At 32.9% G+C, this 9,056-nt stretch overlaps 1 long non-coding RNA gene across 1 annotated transcript; it reads right to left on the bottom strand.

Moving 5' to 3' along the window:
* Nucleotides 1-1,221: 1,221 nt before the first annotated feature.
* Nucleotides 1,222-5,945, bottom strand: LOC126970279 (uncharacterized). The gene is made up of 4 exons (XR_007730598.1): nt 5,814-5,945; nt 4,417-4,616; nt 3,442-3,780; nt 1,222-1,338 (listed from the first exon to the last, which is right to left on the bottom strand). It is a non-coding gene; the product is annotated as an uncharacterized LOC126970279 (long non-coding RNA).
* Between the last annotated feature and the right edge of the window lie 3,111 nt (nt 5,946-9,056).

Here is a 9,056-nt window from a genome sequence, read left to right as displayed (position 1 = left end):
TAGTGCTGTTTAGAATTTTTGGATTTTTTTTTAATCCTGAGCGACACTGCTTTGTAATGGACAGAGAGCGTATCAATGACCATCAGCTGAACGTCCTGCTCGTCACGTCCCTTATTATCATAGAAAAGAAAATTATGAATCCTATCTAATATTTCTATTGTGGTCACCAACCATGATGTGAGCCCTACGCACATCTATTTATGATTTACGTTAAAGTGTTGAAAAACATTTCCAAGCTAATATAAAAATCTAACAGGGAATCCCCTATCGCCATATTGTGATGGTACTTAGGTAAATATATCTACTCGCTACTGGGGCAGTTATTCGGGCATTTATTAAAAAGCACACAATGCAAGCTCTATACTAAGAACGATCATTCCTCCTTTATTTTATTTTTAATATTAAACCCTCGGGCGACTGCTGCATAGAGCATAAAGAAACAGAGCAATCACTCTGTTAATATGAAAATGCAATTTTATTATTTTTTGTAATAATTTAGTACATTTATGAAAATTTAATATACGTTCACAAAAATCGTCACCTTTTTGCTCTTAATAGTGATTTTCATTATTATAACAGTAGAAATAAGGGATTGCTTGTAACTAATCCTAGTAGGCTTCATAAGGTACATAATAGCTTTAAGGGTAAATGTTCACTTCTATAATAAAGTCCCAGCCACTGTTCAGGCATTATCTATCAATAAATTTAAATGTTTTATAAAAAAATGGCTCAGTCGTAAATCCTATTACTCCACTGCTGAATATCTAAATGATCGGACAGCCTGGGACTAGATTATTTTATAGCGATAGAAATGACTGTACAATATTGTATATTTTTATTGAAAAGAGCGCAAAAAAAAAGAATGCTGGGAGAGTTTCTTGCGCCGCTTCTTCTCTCTCAGAGCTCCATTTGTTTCCGAAGCGGTAGTAGCATCTAGTAGTTATGTTTAGTTAGAAATGACATCAAAATGAATTCTAAAGGAATCAATTTTGAGAAATAAATGCCTTTTTAATTTATTTTATATGATTCGCACTATTAATTACCAGCTTTGCTATAATTATTATTTTTTGTAGAAACAAGTGGAATTTATTATGAAGAAGGTACTGTATATTGTCATACTACTCTAAAAAATTATAAACGAAAAATGTATTAATATTTTACTGTAAGTTACTTCTTTTATAATAGTTAATATAAATTTTAATACTTTATTCATCAAATATTGTTGCTTCTGTATGATAGTTGTCTATGCGTCTATGACACGGGCTATTCTGAAGAGCTCTCGAAGGCATTATTAAGATTCATCTGAGGCTCTCTCCTTCCTCCTTAAAACTGAACGAGCTGAAACAATAATTATGAATAATGTAATACGAATAATTACTTATTAAAAGACAACCTTACAATATATATAATATCTTATACTGCAATTGATTCTTCGTATTCTGCAGCCCAACACGACATACCTGCAAAAACGGTTTTTGCGATTTTTATACACAAAACAATATGGCCGCTATAACGATATGTAATAATTTCTAAATTATGCATTAACCACCTTGATCTTTTTTATTTGTTTTTTTAGTGGGAATAGTAGTATAAACTCAAAATTTAATAAATACTGCATATTCACCAGTGGGAGGCTCCTTTGCGCACGATGCCGGCTAGATTATAGATACCACAACTACGCCTATTTCTGCCGTTACGCAGTCATGGGTAAGCGTTATTGTGTATCGGTCTGAAGGGCGACGTAGCTAGCGAAATTACTGGGCAAATGAGATTTAACATCTTATGTCTCAAGGTGATGACCGCAATTGTAGTGCTGCTCAGAATTTTTGGGTTTTTCAAGAATCCTGAGTGGCACTGCATTGTAATGGGCAGGGCGTATCAATTACCATCAACTGAACGTCCTGTTCGTCTCATCTCTTATTATCTTAAAAAAAACTAGTTGCCATATTCAACCAATCCATATAGGGAACTTCCTAGAGCGGTATTTCCAGGACGAAGCGAAATAGCTTCAAAAAACGTGTTCTCTGGTGTTGGTATGGTATGGTATGGTATGGTATGGTATGGTATGGTATGGTATGGTATGGGACGCGTGATTATTAAAAATGGTAACTGGTACATGCCCTTAGTTGCCTCTTAAGACACCCTTGGGCCTGGGCATTCCCTTTTCTTTTTATGTCCCGGGGAAGCACAGGGCTAAACTCATGAACACTTTAGTTGAACGCCTCACACCCCCAATGGTGAAGATGTTATTAAAGTTTGTAGAGAGTGTGTGATACGATGGTCGAATCCGGTGGCAGGATCTGGGTCAGAAAGCTCTTCGGAGTACTTCCTGTGATAAATGCGGTGGAAGACGAAGTGATCAACCCTAGCAATGTTTTGTGCTGATACCTACTTCAAGTTTGGGTGCGCCTAATTGTACTCATGATCCAGTTTATTCTTTATTACTTTTTATGAAATATTTGATATTATTAATACACGATGCAGCCATTTTAAAATACTCTATTTGATTGAAAAGAGTGGCCGTTGAGTTTCTTGTACGTTCTTCTCACGAGCTCTCCTTTTTCCGAACATAATATGGTAGATGCAGTTATGTAAAAGAAATATTTATAAACTAGCTGACCCGGCAAACGTTGTTTTGTCATATAAATTATTTTTAGAGTTAGATCGTTTCTTGGACATTGCAACATTTATTTCAGAGATTAGCCGGACAAACAGACAGACAGACAGACAGAAAGACAGACAAAAATTGTAAAAAATGTTATTTTGGTGTATGTGTACCTATGTATGGTGTATTTGGTGTATGTGTATATTCATAATATATTTTTTTTTTATATGTATAGATAATTCACACAATATTTTTATAAATTTTAACCTATATGTTATTCTGGTGTGTAAGCTATATTATTGTAAAGTTTCATCAAAATCCATTCAGAAGTTTTTGCGTTAAAGAAGTTCAAACATACATCCAGACATACAAACTTTCACATTTTTTATATTAGTAGGATATTTATAGTGACCATTCAAAAAAAAGTTTATTTGACTTTGACTTTTGACCGTTTGACCACCGATATAGCCTCTTGATTAGACCCTGCCTGCTGAGCCGAGATCCCGGGTTTGTACAAACCTTTTTATGATGAACTTGGATGTTTCGTTCCGAGTCTAAAAAAAATTAAGCTTAAAAAAGTCTACCGTTTTAAATTTATCGTTGTATTTCACCCACAGCACAGGCTTTGCCTAACTATGTTAATATACAAAATGTAAATAAAACTAATACTATATTAATATAAGTAATATTAATTTTTTAAACAAGAAGTTAGAGTAGAAATAAGTATGAGTGTGGATTAGCCAATACTGCTATGGTATAATATATATATATTATTCATTGTAATCTCTATCTATCTATTCCAAATCTAGTATCACTCATTGAAATTTGAATATTACCTAAGTTTAATTTACGACAAGATTTCAGAACTCTCTCAGCCAGAAGATAAGATTGCCACGACGATCAGTCCTGCGCTGCCCCCGTCCAGCGAATTCCGGTTATCTTGACCAGATCGTCGGTCCATCTTGTGAGGGGCCTTCCAACACTACGTCTTCCAGTACGTGGTCGCCAGTCGAGGACTTTACTGCCCCAACAGCCATCTGTCCTTCGAGCTATGTGCCCTGCCCACTTTAGTTTCGCAACCAGGTGGGCTATGTCGGAGACTTTGGTTCTCCTGCGGATCTCCTCATATCTGATTCGATCAGGGGAACTTCGAGCATAGCCCTCTCCATTGCCCTCTGAGCGGCAATGAGTTTCCATTACATGAAATGATTATAAAAATAATAATTTTTAAATAAGTTAATATTATTTAAAAAATAAAATATTGAATTATTATTAAATATTAAATTAAAAATTAATCATTTGTTGCCTGTTTATAGAACAAAATACAACGTATTACGACATAATATATCCATTTTAATAATTAATACTAAGTCACTTCTACGTAATATTAAAGGTCTGTAAATAAAGTTCTATGTACAAACAATATGTTAGTTAGAACGAGCTTTGTACAAGCATTCCATGTGTCCTGATCCTTATCAGCGCTATGTCGACAATTCCACACGTCGCGTGTATAACCTTAAGCTGTTCGAGTTATAAGCGGATAGCGTATTCATCAGGTGAAGAATAAGTTAATAAAATAAACCTACCCAGTGACCATCTTATTCATAAGAACATCCGCAATTAAACCTACTTTAGTTATTTATTATTCAAGTTAAAATAACACTTGACAGGAAGGATCAGTTCGATAAGTTAAAAAGTTTAAATAAGCGAATGGCCTTATTGGTTAGTGCCTGGGATTAAATGTAAGAGGGACCAAATTTTATTGAGAACAGTATTACTAAGACGGTGTTTGTCTTACAACTAATTCATACCTGCTGTAGTAATATGTACACAATCGTAAGGACAGTAACTGGATGATATTTAAAGCTTATTATTACTGTGTTATTACGAATCTTCCCCCTCGATATTCGTGTGCCTCTTGTACGAGTACTATAACTGTGACTATTCTCCTCTGTTGCATATCTGTAGTAGCATATGTTACCATGTGCATCACTGTAGCCGATCAAACTATCTTCGAAAGGAAATTAAAAACGATTATTGACGAACAGTAGAAAAAGTGTTAAAGTAATAAAATAATATAAAAACTTATATCGAAATTTATAGATAATGAACAAATTTTTTAAAAGTGTACAATCTCTTTAATCGTGCCTGTGCATCCAAAATCCATGTCCATCCAATCCATCAAAATTGCAATGATAGATTGGTTTAATTACTTAGACAAAGGTAAGACTGGTTAAATTTATCAAATTGACGTTGAAGACCAAATTCTAAATAGTGTATAAGAGCAAAAAAAAAAGGAGTCTTGCGGTATATTTTGAAGAAGGCTAAAAATTTTATTTCATTTAAAAATAAACATCATTTATAAAGAGAGAGAGAGAGAGATATGGAAAGATCTACCAAATTCCATGCCCAATGCAACCCAATAGATATTCATGACTAAAGTGAGATAAATCCTAGAGAGTGAGACTATTCATATAAATAATATCAGCAGCAGTATAATTTAATCTGTCTGCAGCATTCGTTTAGAGCTGTACAACACTGCTCAACACCCAGTTCTGTTGCAAAACAGTGAACAAATGTCCCTGTTATGTTTCAGTTCGATATTTTAAAAGAGGGTAAAGATTATTTTAAAAGCAATTGCCGCTTCTTCTCAACATAGCATCAGGTGGGTCATCTGCACATTCTGTAACTTATCTCATAAAAAGTATTTTATTCAACGAAATATGAATACTCAGCTACGCTTTCGGATTGTAACTTGCACCACATGATAAACGTTATCTAATGGACATTGGTCGGCGCAGGCAATTATAAAGGTTGGATAAAGTTTAATACGGGCTAATATTGTGCTGTATGTTGATTTATCTACTGGTCACTTTTGTTTGTCACTTCTTCAGGCTCGATTATAACTTCCTAATCGTCTATATTTATTTTTGTTCTGTTTTCCACGACGGTTTTTCATAATGACAACTTATGGTTTTATTAAATCTTAATGTATGAAAGTTTTAAATACTTACTTATTTCATGGAGATAATTGAAAATTAAAAAATAATAAGTATACTTATGACGATTCATTTCCTTTTTTATCAAGTTCTTCACCATATTTCGGGTTCAGTTTTATAATTTAAAATTTTGGTTATAATTGAAACAATGTTTATAATAACTCTTAAGATACTTCGCAGTAAATCACATTTTTCATATTAATACTTACAAGGTAGATTTTATCATTGTAATAATTACTATATATCCTCTCCTTCCCTCAAATATGTGCGAGGGAAGCTGGCTGAATGGCTGGTCCATGCGTCAACTCCTGATCGGGTGCTGCTTGTGGTGCCAGGTCGACCTGTTATAGTTAATAAATCATTGTATTTGTTAGATGCAATTACTAATTGTGACAGTAATCAAGATCATCTTGTTCACAAAGTATCGTTACACAAACAATAAATTCAAGCTCTAAAGGTTGATACATTCAATATATTCGTAAATATTTATGCAGTTAATTATATATTACATTTTATGAAATAATTTATATTATTTAATCACGACTCATATATTGGATGCAGCACCTTACAAACTAATTTGTTATGTATTCTGTTTTAATAAAATACGGGCTGAGACGAGCAGGACGTTCAGCTGGTGGTAATTGATACGTTTTGTCTAGAACAATGCAGTGCCGCTCAGGATTCTTGAAAAACAAAATAAATCTGAGCGGTACTACAATGGCGCTCGTCACCTTGATACATAAGATGTTAAGTCTCATTTGCCCAGTAATTTCACTAGCTACGGCGCGAACAGACCGAAACACAGTAATGTTTACACATTAATATGTTTCGGTATAATCTAGCCGGCATCCTGTGCAACCTCTTTCTGGTAAGTACAGTAGGTATATTACAGCCATGACGACCTGTATAGCCGAGTGGTTAGCGAGCCTACCTACTAAGCTAGAGGTCCCGGGTTCGAATCCCGGTAGGTGCAAGCATTTATATGATGAATATGGATGTTTGTTTCCGAGTCATGGATGTTTAAATGTATTTATGTATGTTTATATGAATTTATGTATGTTTAAGTAAGTATATTGTATTAAATATATCGTTGTCTAGTAACCCATAACACAGGCTATATATGCTTAACTTGGGGCAATATAATTTGTTTAAAAAGTGTGTCAATTTTATTATATTATTGTAAAATACTCTATTTGAGTGCAAAGAGTGGTCGTTGAGTTTCTTGTATGTTGTTCTCACGAGCTCAATTATTTAAGAACCTATGGAGAATTTAGTAATTTAATAAATAATTAATAAAGTTTATTTGACTTTGACTAGGTTTTAGCTAGAATAATTCAAAAGCGTATACCTATATAGCACATGACAATAAGAAAACATTAATAAATTTATTTATAAGCTAATGAATTAATTCATTATAAGTCGCGCAAAATACAAGGGTTGGAACTTGGTAAATATGGACAGGTGCAAGTATGGGCGTATGGCTAATAGTTGAAAGTTCAAAGTTCTCGAACACGCCAAGTAAACACTACGACATCTGGCGGACTTTGCGCGATACTTGTCATAAGTCACGATTAATTGCGACCGGTGGAGTTTGATCATATGTGTTTCTTGAATGTGAACGAATACATTTTAATTAAATGTAAGTCAGTCCAGTCCATACTAGTCTGTAAATTAGCAATTGTAATGCACTGACGGAAAATAGGCTTTTTATAGTCAATCAATCTCTCTTTGCAAATATATTATCAATCATCAGGAAAAAATTAAAGAAACATAAAATCTATACAATACTATTCGCTCTTCCATATTATGATTTAATCAGTCAAAGAAGTTCAGACTGTACAGAAAATAATATGGGAATTGGCGATATCAACTGTTTTTAATAAAATGTTATACAGAAAGCTAAACCAATTTTATTAATTATAAAACTGAATTCCACATAATAAATATTTTCCAAATCTATATCGCTGTTAAAATATATAATTGGTATATATTTAAATAAATATATAAATATATAATTATAATATTAATATGTAAATATGGTAATTATATTTATTTTTTATAATAATTTTATTATAATAATATGGTAATTATTTTATTTTATAATGAGGCGGTACTCGAACGGTTAGCTCATTTGGTTAGAGCACCGGCACGGAACGCCGGAGGTCGTGGGTTCGAGTCCCGCATCGTTCATAAAATTTTGTTTTACAAATTCTATTATTGGTAATTATATTCTTTATCTCTGGTGTTGCAATGAATGTGGGCGGTGGTGAATACTAAACACCAGTAATTGAAAATTACGCTCGTTTGTCCTCCTCTTCCTATATTTAAAATAAATAAAAATAACGTTAAAACAAACATAAAGAATCATAGATAAAATGATAAAGTATTAAAACTAGCTGGTCGCGTGACACTTGTGCGTGATCCAGTTGTCTTATGAGGGAGAATTGACAGGTTCAAGTACCATTTTGCACAAATATATTGCGAATTCTTATTGATATTAAAGCAATTAATATGTCCACCTTGGACGCAGTTGTGAAAACGAATAATTTATTTCAGAGCTAGAATAACAATTATCTAATATCTATATTCCATTTCTCCCAAATTAAGATAAATATACTGTAATTTTGATCATTATATTAAGCAATATTAGTTCCAATAAAAATAAGATACAAATAGAACTCGAATTATTTTATCTTTAATTTTATATTTCGAGGACGGGGTTAATGAAGCTTTTGGACCGAAATGAAACCATTTTTTCTGTTATTAATGTAATATTATAATAGTTTACACAAATTAAACATTTTCGACTTTTACTTATAGTAACTTTGATTTAAGTTAGTCTAGTTGATTTATTCATTTTGATTTTGAAATTTTGTTTTCAAATTTTATTTGTGTATTAATCCCAGAAGTCACTTTAAAAACATAACGAATTGTTAATAAGAAAAACTAAAACCAATAGGACTAAGTTATTTATGACAACCGTATCTAAAAGCTACAAAATTAATAAAAAACAATTAGCGACTGGGTAAATAGTAAATACCCCAAAAGCAGACCTCAAGTGCCCCCAACGGGGTCGCGTGTACCCCATGGCGTGATACATGGGGATCGGTTGTGCCCAAGAGGATTCCGTTTATTGCTGAGGGAACAACAATACGATCCCTTACATGTCGTGTTAATTTTAAATGTTAAGGTTTTAATTTGTTCGTTTATGACTCGACCAATTTATTACGAGTCGTAGTTATATTAAAAGTTTTACAGATATACCAAAATCAGCTTGTTTACTTTATGTCGCAAATTCACGGATTATTTTAACGCTTTTCATTTAAAATAACTATTTATTTTATTTATCTATTATACAATTTGTTCATCTATTATAAGCATTATAACTAGGTATTGCGTAGAGAAGTCGCTTCGTCATTGTATATTTTCTACCGCATTTATCACGGGGAGTG

This window comes from Leptidea sinapis, chromosome 20 (genome assembly GCF_905404315.1).
Source record: "Leptidea sinapis chromosome 20, ilLepSina1.1, whole genome shotgun sequence".
Taxonomy (NCBI): domain Eukaryota; kingdom Metazoa; phylum Arthropoda; class Insecta; order Lepidoptera; family Pieridae; genus Leptidea; species Leptidea sinapis.
Note: the sequence above shows the minus strand (reverse complement) of the source record. Positions and strands in the feature narration are given on the sequence as shown.